Source organism: Pantherophis guttatus, chromosome 9 (assembly GCF_059756535.1).
Source record: "Pantherophis guttatus breed Tessera chromosome 9, ASM5975653v1, whole genome shotgun sequence".
Classification (NCBI taxonomy): Eukaryota; Metazoa; Chordata; class Lepidosauria; order Squamata; family Colubridae; genus Pantherophis; species Pantherophis guttatus.
The window spans coordinates 16938871-16953063 of record NC_142071.1 but is presented as its reverse complement, the minus strand read 5'-3'; the positions used below and the strand labels follow the sequence as shown (position 1 = coordinate 16953063).

The window sequence follows — 14193 nt, the reverse complement described above, 5'->3', positions numbered from 1 at the left end:
GGTATCATTTCCTTTGAAGGTAGGCAGAGGGGGTGTTGTGATCACATGTAACCCCAACCCTTGGGTAGCCTTCTCAGCTGGGGATAAAGTCAACCACAGATAATCAAAATCCAAAGCCCAAGGCTGGAAGCAGAATCTCATGAATTGACTAACCTTTATATTATTTATTAACAGTATCAATATTTATTATGGTCACAGACCAGCATAAGGTTTGTAACTCAGATAGCCATGTTTATTGCCCATTAGCAAATGTGACACTTGTATGAGCTTGGCAGAGTCTGCCAAAGTCTCAAGCTGCCGTCATCCTAGGAAAGATCCCCACTAGTGATTCAGCCATCGGTATGCACTAACAGTAATACGTACAAATGTTAATGGCCTCAGTCATGGTGGGGATAACATTAGCAGAAGCTATCCATCACTATGAAGAAATGCTCCTAGATTACTTCTGATATGCCTATTCAACTTCTCTTCCTTTTTGCTTCCAGTCATTAAAACTGTCTACATGGAGAACATGTTAATAGTTATAAATTAGTTTAAATGACATCAAAACTTTGTGTGTTTGGGGACAAAAATGAAAATATCACCTAGTGGACTGAATTAACTAATCATACATCAAATAATACATCAATAATTAATCAATACGAAAGAGCCTTGGTAGTACAAGGGTTTAAGGCACCCTGTTATTAAGCTGGTTATTAAGACCAGCTGCCTGCAATTACTGCAGGGTTCGAATCTCGCCAAGGCTCAAGGTTGACTCAGCCTTCCATCCTTTCTAAGGTAGGTGAAATGAGGACCCAGTTTGTGGGGGCAATAAGCTGACTGTATAAATATACAAAAGGATGAAGGCTATTGCTGAGCACATTGTAAGCCGCCCTGAGTCTTCGGAGAAGGGCGGCATATAAATCAAATTAAAAAAAAAAATACATGATTTTGGGATGGGGAGGAAGAACATCTCAAAAAGGCCTGCCACAAATTTTAAAGTCAGGGGACTGAAGAAAAACAACATAAGTGTTGTGAATTGGCCATGAATAGAGTAAGAAAGCGCTAGTTCTCTGCAAATCTCCAGAAATATAAATTGGAATATTTTGGGCAAAGAACTGACTAGCTCAGAACTGACTTTAACTTTGAAGCCTGTTTGATGAAGAAATGCTACCAAATGCTTCCTGTTAGTGCTGGTATTTTGTCTGAGTAGTGAGGATTTTCTTGGGATTAATGTTTTGCCTGTGCGCCTCCAACCTGATTTTCTGAGTGGTCTTTCTGTTTTGCTCCCCTGGATTCCTAATTTTTGGTTCCCTGTGACTCAGACTTAATCTTGGTTAAGCAGTTGAATCTTTTCCTCCCCTGATCATCTCTAAATGGTTTTATAGAGGCAGCACGTTTCCCCCAACAATCTGGGTTCTCATTTGACTGACCTTGGAAGGATGGAAGGCCGAGTCAACTTTGAGCCCATCAGGATTGAACTCCTGGCTCTGGGCAGTCTGCAATATGGCACTTAAAGCTTAAATTGAACTGAATGTTCATTTTCAGCACTCTTTGATCCTATGAAAGAAAGAGAAGTTTTGAAATTTAATGACAGAGAATGACATTTCAGAAATGTGGGGAGGTTTGGGACAAACTATGGCACCTAGTAGCCTTTTTTCCCTTCCCTAACAGTCAGTCTTGAATTGATGCATCGTCTTGTCACAGAACAGTGTTTCTCAGTCTAGACAACTTTAAGATATGTGGACTTCAACTCCCAGGATTCCCCAGCCAGCATGTTGGCTCAACTGGGAATTCTGGGAGTTGAAGTCCACACATCTTAAAGTTTCCAAGTTGAGAAACACTGCCATGGAATGATCCTATGACAGGGGTGTCAAACTCGATTTCATTGAGGGCTGCATCAGGGTTGTGTTTGACCTTGGGGGGCCAGGGTGAGTGTGGCCATGGTGGGCATGGCCAGCTCAACGTCACTTGTGTCAAGGGTGCCTGTGGTGGCCCGAGCACTCTGCCAGCGAAAACAGGCTCCTGAGCTCCATTTTCGGCTATGACAGCCTCCTGCAACCCTCTTTCAGTGAAAACGGAGTTGGGAGTGCTGCCCGCAGCCCTTGCAAGCTCTGTTTTCAGTTGCGACAGCCTCCTGCAATCCTCTGCCAGCGAAAATGGAGCTTGCATGCAGCTCTCCCAAGCCGGATCCGGTCCCTGGCCTTGAGTTTGACACCCCTGTTCTATGACATTGTAAATGCATTAATAAAAGAGTAGTACATTCCAGAAGAGAAGGAGATAGAAGACTCCCAGATTCCTATGTAATCCAGCACAGTAGCACTGATATTTGCATAGAGAAATGCCAGGTTTAATCCCAGCATTTACAGGTGGGGCTGGAAACACCTTGAACTCTGGAGAACCACTGCTGGTGGTTGAAGCTAATTTTAGTTTCAATATAACTTAAATCTGAATCAATATACAGATAGCCCTTGATTTACAATCACGATTGGGATTACTTAACATTGCTAAGTAAGGCAGTTGTTATGTAAGTCATTGTCCAATATCCCAACCTTTTTTATCACAGATATTAAGAAATCATTGCAGTTGTTAAATGTCTTATGTGGCTGTTAAGCAAATTCAGCTTCCCCCATTGTCAGAAGCCAGATGTGACAGTCACAAATGGTGATCACATGACTCTGGGACAGTGCAACTGTTGTTGCCAGCCGATTGCCAAGTGCTCAAATTGATCACATGACCATGGGAATATTGCAATGAATATTGCAATAGAGCCATAGTAGCGCAGGAGTTAGAATGCAGACTCAAGGTTGTCTCAGCCTTCCATCCTTCTGAGGTTGGTAAAAATGAGGACCCAGATCATTGGGGGCAAATATGCTGACTCTGTAAACTGCTTAGAGAGGGCTGTAAAGTACTGTGAAGCAGTATATACTGTAAGTCTAAGTGCTATTGCTATAAGTGTGAAGTTTGATTGTAAATTATTTTTTTCAGTGCTGTTGTAATTTTGGTTACTAAAAGAAGGGCTGGAAGTCAAGGTTTCTTTGTTTTTATATTCCTGTTTTATTCTTACAAGCCAAATGCAGCCAGATTTCTGTTCAAATTATGACTGCAGAGTAATGTTCATTTGTTATTCATCTGTTAGTCACAGCTAAAATTGTATGAAGGGAAGGAGACTGGCAAAGGATTCTATCCTCCCACACAGAAGGAATAGTAATCAAAATGTTTAGATCTTATGGAAACAGTGAAACAATCTCAGGAATGCTATTAAAATGACAGCATTTTAGCAGATAAGTGAGCTATCAGTTACTGATTTATTTATTTTTTTGCAGACATGGAAGATCTGTTCACAGTACACTTTTGTTCTCAGGGTTTATACAATATTTTAGATTCAGTTATTTCACTTCTATGAATGTCTGTCACATCATAGACAGAGGCTGATTGATCCTGGCATCCGAAAAGTGACTGTATTGCAGTTCAAAAATTCATGGGTTTGTTTTTTTTTTCAAGCCAGGATTAGACTTTCAGGAAATGTTAAGGAGCAGAGGCAAGCCTCAAAAAGGTTCTTCAATTTATCTGAAAGCTTCAAAAATGTAAGTTTGATTAGAGAGAGCTGTATGCACTCACTGGCGTTCTGCCTTCTAAGAATTTTTCACGTTGAATTGCTCTATCCCAGTTACAGTATTATCACAAGTTGTCTATGGAGATTTTCAATCATCCAGGTGAGGGTTGTCCCAAAAGTCTTTTTCCAAAAGGCAACTGGACTTTCTTGGTTTTTTTCTTTGAAAATATTTTGCTTCTCATCTAAGAAGCTTTTTCAGACTTGGTTGAGAAGTGAAACATTTTCAAGAACCCCTCCCCCTCCCCCCCCCAAAAAAGTCCAGTTGCCTTTTGGAAAAGCACTTTGGGGACTACTATCACAAAGGACTTCACCAAACAAGTGGGGATTCCTGTAGGAAATCTTTCTGATGAGAAACCTTGAAGGATATGCAATGGTAGCACAGGTTGATCTTGTGTGTGGACAGGTTTTCAGAATGGCCAGGTTATACCTACACTTCTAGCTTTATTGGAAGTGGGTCTTCTCCACTCAACAGTTTTGTAGAAACATGGCCATTGCAAGAAGCACCATGGGAGAAGTCCTACCTTCGAAGAACCTGGTGCTGCTGTTTGGTGACTTTGTAAATTTTAGAAAGTCAATGCAACCTCATCCATGGATGGTTTTTAGAAAAAGGATGGCTAGACCCATCAGCAATAAAACTCCACCTTAGCTGCTGGAGATCTTTGCAGCAGACCTCTTTTAATCCTTACTGTGGCAAATATGCTATGCTTTCCTTTTGTGTCACTTGGATGCTATGCTTGGCTTTTGATTGGCTTGGTTTCTTTTCCTTTCTCTCTTCAGAAGCATTGATAGCCATTCTGTTTGCATGAGCCTTTCCTGTTTTTGAACCTTTGTTATTGATCTGGGAAGCTCAACACACATTATCCCGAAAGCTTGATAATCAGATCCGCATTCTGTCCCTTTGGGGGAAGGAAAAAAAAAAGAGCTCTACGTGTTTCACCAGCTGTTTAGCAAAATCCGCCTCTTGCTTTCTTTATGAAACTAACCCCTTTGATCATCCTCTTGGAACATCGATGTCAAAGGTCAGAACAGATATAAAGCCTCTGAGATGGACCAAATGTTAGCAGTGGGACCAGCGTAGCAAAGAGGAACCTTTGTAATGCTGCATTTGGTAATGTGCAATTAAAGTATTTTCTTGGAATTCCTTTTGGCTGTGCATTTCAACACATCATGAGATCCCTTGGCTGGATTTCCACGTTCAAACCTCATGATAGGATGGAACCAACCCACTCACTGCTATGGACTTTGCTTTGTTTCAAAACTAGACTACCATCTGAGATGCATGCAATAGATTTAGAGGGCATGAAGTCAAAATGTGGGTTGGTTAGGGTGGGATTAATGTGTTCTGTGAGCCACATTTTAGCCCTTTGAAGAGGAGAGCCATGTTAGTCCATCTTTGCAAAAAATCAGGAATCTGGAAGCACCTTCTCCCACTAACAAAGGGATTAAAAATTCATGAGCTGCAGCTCACATCATCAGATGCCTATGATTCTAAGCTACATTGTGTGGCCTACCATTGTCCTGTATTCAGTAAATAGTAAACCACATCTTAGTTTACTATAAATTTAGCTCCCAGGACTAAAAATGAGAATAGTTGTGATGTGCAAAGACAATTCCACAGAATTTTTGGGTGCAAAAAGATGTCCCAGAGCAGTTCTCTGTAGGAAGCCAAAACTCCAACCTGGGGTCAGGTTGGAGTTTATTTGGAACTCTTTTGTAATAAAAAAGGGGGGAGGGGGCACCAACTGGCTTTAAAAAAGTCAGTGCAAATATGTTATTCCTACCCTGCCTCCCATTCTCCCCCCAGTTGGTACAACTGACAGCAGGTTGTTAGATTGCATATATCCCTTTGCACCCTTTCCTGCTTTGCTAGGTGAGCACAAAAGCTTTGGGGAAAAGCTCAGATGATTGTGCTGCAGAATGAAATGAAGAAGCAGTTTGCCTTGTAGAAAGAAGAAGATGCTTCCTTGTGCCTGCCTGCCTGCCTTCCTTCCTTCCTTCTTCCTTTTTTCTTCCCTTCCCTTCCCTGCATCTTCTCTCCTCCCTCCCTTCCATCCTCCCTTCCTTCCTTCTTTTCCCTGCCTCTTCCTCCCTCCCTCCCATCCTTTCTTCTTCCTCTTCCTTGCCTCTTTCTTCTTCCTCCCATGCTTCCTTCCTTCCCTTCCCTGCCTCTTCTCTCCTTCCTTCCTTCCCCCAATCCCTGCACTGAAACGTAAAGCCACTAAGACAAAGACAGTTTGCCAGCTCAAAATCCTTGTGGCGATAGAATCAGGGAGCAGCAGGAGAGCCGCAGTTACTGCAAAACAATGGTTTCTACTGGGGGTGGGTGGGTAATTTTGTCACACGATTTATCTTAAACCTCCTGGAGGGATTTTCCCTTTTGATCTCGGAAGCGGGGGCACATCTCTGTGAAAATAAGCCTTTTTTTTTTTTTTAAAATTTGATTTATATGCCGCCCTTCTCCGGAGACTCAGGGCGGCTTACAGTGCGTTAAGCAATAGCCTTCATACTTTTGTATATTTATACAAAGTCAGCTTATTGCCCCCACAAACTGGGTCCTCATTTAACCTACCTTAGAAAGGATGGAAGGCTGAGTCAACCTTGAGCCTTGGAGAGATTCGAACCAGCAGTAAATTGCAGGCAGCTGTGTTAATAACAGGGTGCTTTAAACCACTGTAGTACCAAGGCTCTTACCAAGCCTTTGATGCTAGGTATCCCCAATATGATCAGGATTTTTCCCCTGACATTCAAGATTGAAGTGTCTGGTTTTCTCCTTGCACAACAGGGGAGATGGGGCAGCAGTGTGGAAAATCTTGGATGCTGGCTGTTGGGAGCCAACTTAGAAATGCCAGCCTAACTCTCATGGGTTAACCAAAGTTGGCTGCTGGCTGGGGGAGAACACAAGAAAGAGAGTCTAGACCAGATTTATCTGACCTGGGGTTTTGGGTTGCATTGGGATGAGACAACTCTGCAAGTCAGAGCAAAAAGAAAATGCTGGGAGATATAAATGGAGCCCTTATGACATACTTTCAATTTTCATCTTTTTAAATGGCATTTAGTAGATTTGCATGAGACCAATTGACCTGAAATCAGTAGTTCTTTCTAAATCCTCAGCTGCAATGTGCTAATGCTTTCAGGGCAACAGATTTCCACCAGCTATACAGAGAGCCCTTGAAAAAGACATATTTGAAAAAGTTGGGACTGATTAATAAAGTTTTCTTCATCAGCATTTGAGGCTCTCATGTCAGCAGAAGATAAAGCAGAGTTGAGGGGAGGAGTTAAGCGCGTCATCAGCTTAGAATCATTATGTTGTCACAAACAATCCAAGTCCATCCCCTCTTGAATTCTGTTGACTCTTATCTGGTGCCAATTTAGTATTGAATTAGATTCTTTTCTATAGGTTTGAACAATAAATCTTGACCTACTACTTAATATATGGTCCTGATCCTTTGCAGCTGACATTTTTTGCTTCACGTTGTTGTGTCTGCCCTCTCAGAATATTCAATTGTTGATCAGTTCACCCATATTCATATATGCTTAAACTTGGAGTTCCTATGCTTATAAGTAGGATGACTTGTCATTAATTGAACTTCTGCATTCCTCCTTTCCTGTAATCATATGTGAAAAAGACCTTGGGAGGTGGGGCAAAGAATGCTGCCTAGGAAATGGTCAGATAAGAGACAGCATAGCCTGCAGCTGGATACTGGGTAGGGCAAGAGACTAAGAAGGGACCCTCCCTAATTTCTTGGGCTGTAAAGATGGGAAGAATGGTACATTTGGATTTGCAAGAGTATGTTAAATAGCATTACAATAAAGTAGAATTATCTTATCTAATTCTAAGAGCTGTGATGCCACAGTGGTTAGAATGCAGTATTGCAGGTTAACTTTGCCAACTGCCAGGAGTTCAATCCTGACCAGCTCAAGGTTGACTCAGCCTTCTATCCTTCCGAGGTCGGTAAAATGAGGACTCAGTTTGTTGGGGGCAATATGCCGACTCTGTAAATTGCTTAGAGAGGGCTGTAAAGCACTGTGAAGTGGTATATAAGTCTAAGTGCTATTGTTGTTGCTATCTGATCATGTTTCCTGTCTGGTTTGACATTTCCTTTGACAATTTTCTGATATCAGTACTGAGGAGTTCCTTCTTGAGATGTCATGCCTTTTTGTTTGCTTCTGCCCTAGTTAATAATCTCGACTTGAGTTTTCTGAATCAATAGACCAGTCCAATAAAAGACAGGATACTGGAAAAAATTATTTGACATTTAAGGCTTGCCTTCATTTAATGTGTTACCCTTATAGGTTTCTCTTTTGCCACTGGGATTCTTATGTGATCTTCTGCTTCTTTTTTGGTTTCTCAAATGCTCAGGAGAATCTATTTCAAAATAAGAAACCAATTCCATTTGGGCCACCATTTTTCGTTAATGTGAAGTACACTTAAATGTTAAACCTGTCATCTGCTTAATTCAACAGCATTCAATGGATTCATATGAATTAATCGGAGAAGAGTGAACCCCAGTTTGGTCAAGGATTCATTAATTGGTTAGTAGTGATCATTTTCCCCCTAAACAGTTCAATCCAGCAAATTAAGGCTCAATTCAAGAGGTCAGTGACAGCCTTTTAATGAATTGAATTAAACCTCGAATCTATCAAACAGTTTTTAACTGATAAAAATATCCTCAACTGGGTATTTAATTTTTAAAAAACCTTTACACTGAGGCAGGAACTTACAAAAACTTCTGAAGGCAGTTTGAGCAAAGACACTCACTCCATTTTGCGCAGGGAGGAATATCTAGCTGAAATAAATTCAAAGTATATAGTGCATACAGGTACATTTGCTTTCCTATGAAAACTGATACAGATTTAATTGATTTGAGTAATGGGCTGAAATATTCTCGGCATATTCTCCTCCTCCTTCTGTCTTTTGAACAGGAGTTCAGCAAGGCACTTGTAACATTATTCTTTCTGTTTTTCCCTTGTGACGACAGTTGGGTTGAGAAAGAATTATCCAGTTATTTAGAGAACTTTTATGGCTGACGCTGGGTTTGCCCCTTTCCTAATCCAACAGCGTCACTACTATAAGTAGTCCTTGATAAAAGACCACAATTGAGACCAGAATTTCCATTGCTATGCAAAGTGGTTGTTAAATGAGTTGCACCCGATTTAACATTCTTTTTTTGCCACAATTGTTAAGGGAATCCAGTTTCCCCATTGACTTTGCTTATCAGAAGCTGGTTGAGAAGATAATAAATGGCGACCACAAGACTCCAGGACACTGCAGCCATTGTAAATATATTGCCGGTTGCCAAGTGTCCAAATTTTGATCATGTGACTATGCAGATGCTGCATCGTAAGTGTGAGGACCAGTTGTAAACCACTTTTTTCAGAGCTGTTGTAATCTCAAACAGTCACTGAATGAATGGTTGTAAGTTGAAGACCAGCTGTATAAGGCATTGATTGTCATTCCATTTGATGAAGGAGAATTTCCTTTCTGAGAAGAACCTAATTTCAATGAAATTCCCCTGGGAGGTGTGCGATGCTTTTGGGCTTCTTTTCTTAACGGACTGATGCCACTGATGTCTATGGAGATTCTCAGTCATCTAAGTCCCCTCCTGTGCGAGCTGCACTGGCTCCCGGTGGTCTTCCGGGTGCGCTTCAAGGTTTTGGTTACCACCTTTAGAGCGCTCCATGGCATCGGACTGGGGTATTTACGAGACCGCCTTCTGCTACCAATAGCCTCTCACCGACCAGTACGCTCCCATAGAGAGGGGCTTTTCAGGGTGCCGTCGGCCAAACAGTGTTGACTGGCGGCCCCCAAGGGGAGAGCCTTCTCTGTGGGGGGCACCTACCATCTGGAACGAGCTCCCCCCAGAGATACGGAGGATCCCGGATCTGCTCACGTTTCGTCGTGCTCTCAAAACTTTTTTATTTCAGCAGGCTGGCCTGGCCTAACTCTCCCTTTTAAATTTTTTAAATTGTTTGATTTGTTTTATAAACTGGGTGTTTTAATCTCTGTTTTGGCCAAAATATTTAATAATTTTAAGGGACTTTTAATGTTTGTATTATCTGTATTTCATCTCGGCTGTTCACCGCCCTGAGTCCTCCGGGAGTAGGGCGATATAGAAATTTGATAAATAAATAAATAAATTAAATAAATAAATAAATAAGTCATGGTTGTCCCAAAGGTGCTTTCTGGTTTTCCTTTGAGAAGACATTTCTCATCTAAGAATGAAAAGCTGAAGAAACTTCTGTATGTGTGTGTGTGTGAGAGAGAGGGGGGAAGGAGAGGGAGGGAGGGGAGAGGGAGGGAGGGGAGAGGGAGGGAGGGGGGAGAGAGAGTGAGAGGAAAAGGGGGAGGGAGAGAGGAAGAGGGGGAGAGAGAGGGGGAGGGGGAGGGAGGGAGGGGGGAGAGAGAGAATGCCTTTAATTGTTCTATCCTCTCCCCAACTGTTTATAATTTTTGATTGGAATTTAACTCTGGTAGGAAAAGCCAGGAAGACTGAAAACCCCAAAAACAGTAGCACCAGTGGTTCCTTCCAGTTCGGCCCGGTTCGGCCGAGCTGGTAGCGGTGATGATATGATGTCACCGAACTGGTTCTCTTTGTTTGGGAGCTGCCCCCCCCCACATTATTCTTACCTTTTATTTGGCCCTGCCCCCAATCTATTCGCTGCCTCCTGAGTCCCAGCTGATTGGCTAGAAGGAAAAACACTGTTTAAACTCTTGCCCCGGGGCTTCAAAGGGCCGCCCTACAGCTGATCAGTACTAAAAGTCAGTGTGGTGGTAGACCAGTGCGCTCGAAAAATAAATGGGTAGACTGGTGCCTCCAAAAACAAATGGGTAGACCGGTGCCTCCAAAAACAAATGAGTAGACCGGTGCCTCCAAAAACAAATGGGTAGACCGGTGCCTCCAAAAACAAATGAGTAGACCGGTGCCTCCAAAAACAAATGGGTAGACCAGTGCCTCCAAAAACAAATGGGTAAACCGGTACAGCTCTGCAAGCAGTTAAAAGCCTGGTAGACCAGTACCTCTGCTAAATCCTAAAGAATTGTCCCATGACCATCAAATCATGCCCACAAAATAAGCCACGCCCACAGAACTGGTAGTAAAAAAAAATTAGAACCCACCTCTGAGCGGCACGCAACCTTTTGGGCACCAGGGACCAGTTCTGTGGATAGGGAGTTTTCTGAGGACCAGAGGGGATGTGGTTTTGCATGCTGGCTGCATCCCACGGATGGGGCTTCATTTGTTTGCATGGCCCAGTTGCTGGCATGCTGTGGCTCGGGGCCAGTCCATGGATTGCTGTCCAATGAGAAATGCACAGCACATATATCAATCAGGTAGCTAAGTAAGCACAGGAACCTTGCACATCACCATGAAATTTCACTGAGGTTTCTTCCCCATTTTGAAAAAAACAAAACGAAACCAGAAACAAATGCAGAAGAAACGCTTAGCAGACAGCACCAGCCTGAATGGTGCAACGTAGCCTTTTTTTCCTAAACGGTACTGCCCATAATGGACCAATGTTTCATCTCTGAGAAATGCCTCGAGCGAGTGTGGTCTCCTTCAGAAATTTCGAAGAGATGGGAACCTCATTTCAAATTTTAGATGACCACAACCATCCACCCACCAGCTGTACAGACCAATTTTGTTTTTCAGTCAGAACGTAGCCAATTATTTTTATTATCCAATTGGATAGCTTTTGAATGGCGTACTCTGTACAGAACTGAATGCCTGAAAATAGTCTTTGAATAACCCTGGATTCCTTCCCAGAGGATTGCTTTACACCCTTGGCCTATAATTGTTTCCCAGCTAGCTATGTTGGCAGGGCCACTTCTACCAAGGAAAGCTACAGAACTGTAGGATGACCTCTGGCACAACAGTTTGAAACACTTAGAGACCATCAAAGTGCAGTTGGTTTACAGCTTCTTCATCAACACAAAATGATCCCAACTGGCAATTAAAGACCGAGAATGGCAGAGTGGAGGCCTGGCCAAATTGCTCTCCCTTTTCCTTGTATCACTGGAAATAGTTCCTGGACACCAGATTTTTTTTCCTACTTTCACTATGAAATGATATTCCCAGATGCCGTCAAACAGAAGCCCATCTGTTTTGTCTGGATCCGCTCACATGTGGAGCTGCACGGTAGCCAGCTAGAAATAGATTTACATATTTTGTTTTGATTGTGGTTTAATTGTGTAATAAGTAAAATTAGGGTTGTTATATTTTTCCATCTGTAGTTCTTCCATATCACTTCCACTTGCATTCTAGAGCTGGGAGGGAGAGGTGGGTGAGGAATGGGAAGAGAGAATATTAACCTTCATAATTTTCCATCTAGGGGTGGCTTATTTCATACACTGGAAAACATTTCCAGGATCTTTGCTTGCAGAATTTGGAAAAAGGAACTACAGAGTGCAAGCTAAACACATAAAAGGGGTATGTTTTAATTTTTAACAAGCTTCTATGAAATGCCTCCAACTTTTATTGTGATAGTCTGCAACTAGGTAGTGAAAGTAAAGCATAGACATGACCAGGGGTGAAATCCAGCAGATTCTGACTGGTTCTGGAAAACTGGTAGCAGAAATATTGAGCAGTTCGGAGTCCCAGCAAACATCACCTCTGCCTGGCCCCCGAGTGGGATGGGAATGGAGATTTTGCAATATCCTTCCCTGCCAAGCCCACCAAGCCATGCCCACAGAACCAGTAGTAAAAATATTTGGATTTCACCACTGGACAGGACCCATTCTCTTTCTCTTTCCCATGGCTATCTTACATAGCCATATTTATTTATTTTTATTTTACTCTTTTATTTATATCCCATCTTTATTATTTTTATAACAGCTGTAGATTCAGACCACTTCCTGAGCACCCAAACTGTGATCATGTGATCAGGCCATTGGGACTTCACATCCAGGCCACACATAAGGCAGGGGAGGTCCTTCATAACATCAAAGGGTTGCTAAGCTACCGGCAGTAAATTAAGGACTACCATATTATCCCAAAGGTGCTTTTTCAAGAGGCAAATGGACTGTATGGTTTTTCTTTGAAGACGTTTTGCTTCTCATCTAAGGAGCTTCTTCAACTCAGAGCTGAAGAAGAAAAACCAGAAAGTTCAGTTGCCTCTTGATAAAGCACCTTTGGGACAACCATGACCTGGATGACTGAGAATCTCCATAGACAAGGACTACCATACCTTAGTTCTAAACCGGAGCCTTCCACAGGTTATGTTTTTTAAAAAATCAAAATGGCAGGCAAACAGTATGATTGAATAAGAGCCGTGGTAGTGCAGTGGTTAGTATGCAGTACTGCAGGCTACTTCTGCTGACTGCAATTTGGCAGTTCGAATCTTAACAGACTCAAGGTTGACTCAGCCTTCCATGCTTACCGAGGTCAGTAAAATGAGGACCCAGATTGTTGGGGGCAAGATGCTGATTCTGTAAACTGCTTAGAGAGGGCTGTAAAACATTGTGAAGTGGTATATAAGTCTAAATGCTATTGCTATTGCTATTGATGCTCCTTCTGATTTTTTTATGTAACACATATGCACCCATTATATATGTATACAGATAGTCCTTGACTTCCAATCACCATTGAGCCGGGGGTGAAATGCTTCCAGTTCGGACCGGAATGGAGGCAGGTGGTTCGGAGAACCGGTAGCAAAAATCCCTGCCCCCCACCCCCCACCCCCCGCTCAGCTGAGCCGCACAATCATCAGAGGCTTTTTTCTTACTTTTAAAAGCATTTTTTCTACAACCTCTTCGGCCAAAAAATGCTTTTAAAAGTAAAAAAAAAAAAGCCTCTGATGATCGCTGGGATCTTCAAAGGCTTTTAAAAGAAAAAACCCTTTTGTGGGCTGAAAACTTGGCTATTTCACCTGGCCATCTTGGATTGATGGGGGTTTTAATCTGGGTTTTATTGAATTTCTTAATTTTAACTTGGACTTTTGTTTTTATGGTTTGTCTGTTCTGTTTTAATTGTTGTGAGCCGCCCTGAGTTCTGTGGAGATAGGGCGGCATACAAGTCCCAACAAATAAATAAATAAATAAATGCCTCTGATTATCCAATCTGAGTTGCCTGATCGTCAGAGGCATTTAAAAGAAAAAAAGCCTCTGCCGATCAGGCAACTAAGCTGGGATCGTCAGAGCTTTTTGAAAGCATTTTTTAATAACCTCTTCGCCGAAGAGGTTGTAGAAAAAATGGTTTTAAAAGTAAAAAAAAAATGACCACGCCCACCCAGTCACATTACCCCCCAACCCACGCCCACAGAACCGGTAGTAACAAATTTTAGATTTCAGCACTGCATTGAGCCCAAAATTTGTTAAGTAAGTTTGCCCCATTTTACGGCCTTTCTTGCCACAATTGTTAAGTGAATCATTGCCATTGTTAAATTAGTAACACAGTTGTGAAGTGAATCTGGCTTCCCCATTGACTTTGCCAGTCAGAAGGTTGCAAAAGGGGATCACGTGACCAGAGACACTGCAACCGTCATAAATACATGCCAGTTGCCAAGCATCTGAATTTTGATCATGTGACCATGAGGATGCTGCACCAGTGGAAAGTGTGGAAAAATGGTCATAAGTCACTTTTTTCAGTGCCATTGTAAACTGT

General features: G+C 42.3%; 1 protein-coding gene across 28 annotated transcripts in view; it reads left to right on the top strand.

Moving 5' to 3' along the window:
* PKNOX2 (PBX/knotted 1 homeobox 2) overlaps positions 1–14193 on the top strand; it is a 338759-nt gene that overhangs the window by 65644 nt on the left and 258922 nt on the right. For 2 of the 28 annotated variants that reach the window (XM_087875615.1, XM_087875610.1), the window contains one exon: positions 8060–8128. The exons of 25 other annotated variants lie outside the window; for them this stretch is intronic. The gene's annotated coding sequence lies outside the window, so the exon portion shown is untranslated. Of the gene's footprint in view, positions 1–8059; positions 8129–11923; positions 12022–14193 lie in introns of all 28 variants that reach the window. One more of the 28 variants, XM_087875596.1, reaches the window with a different exon arrangement.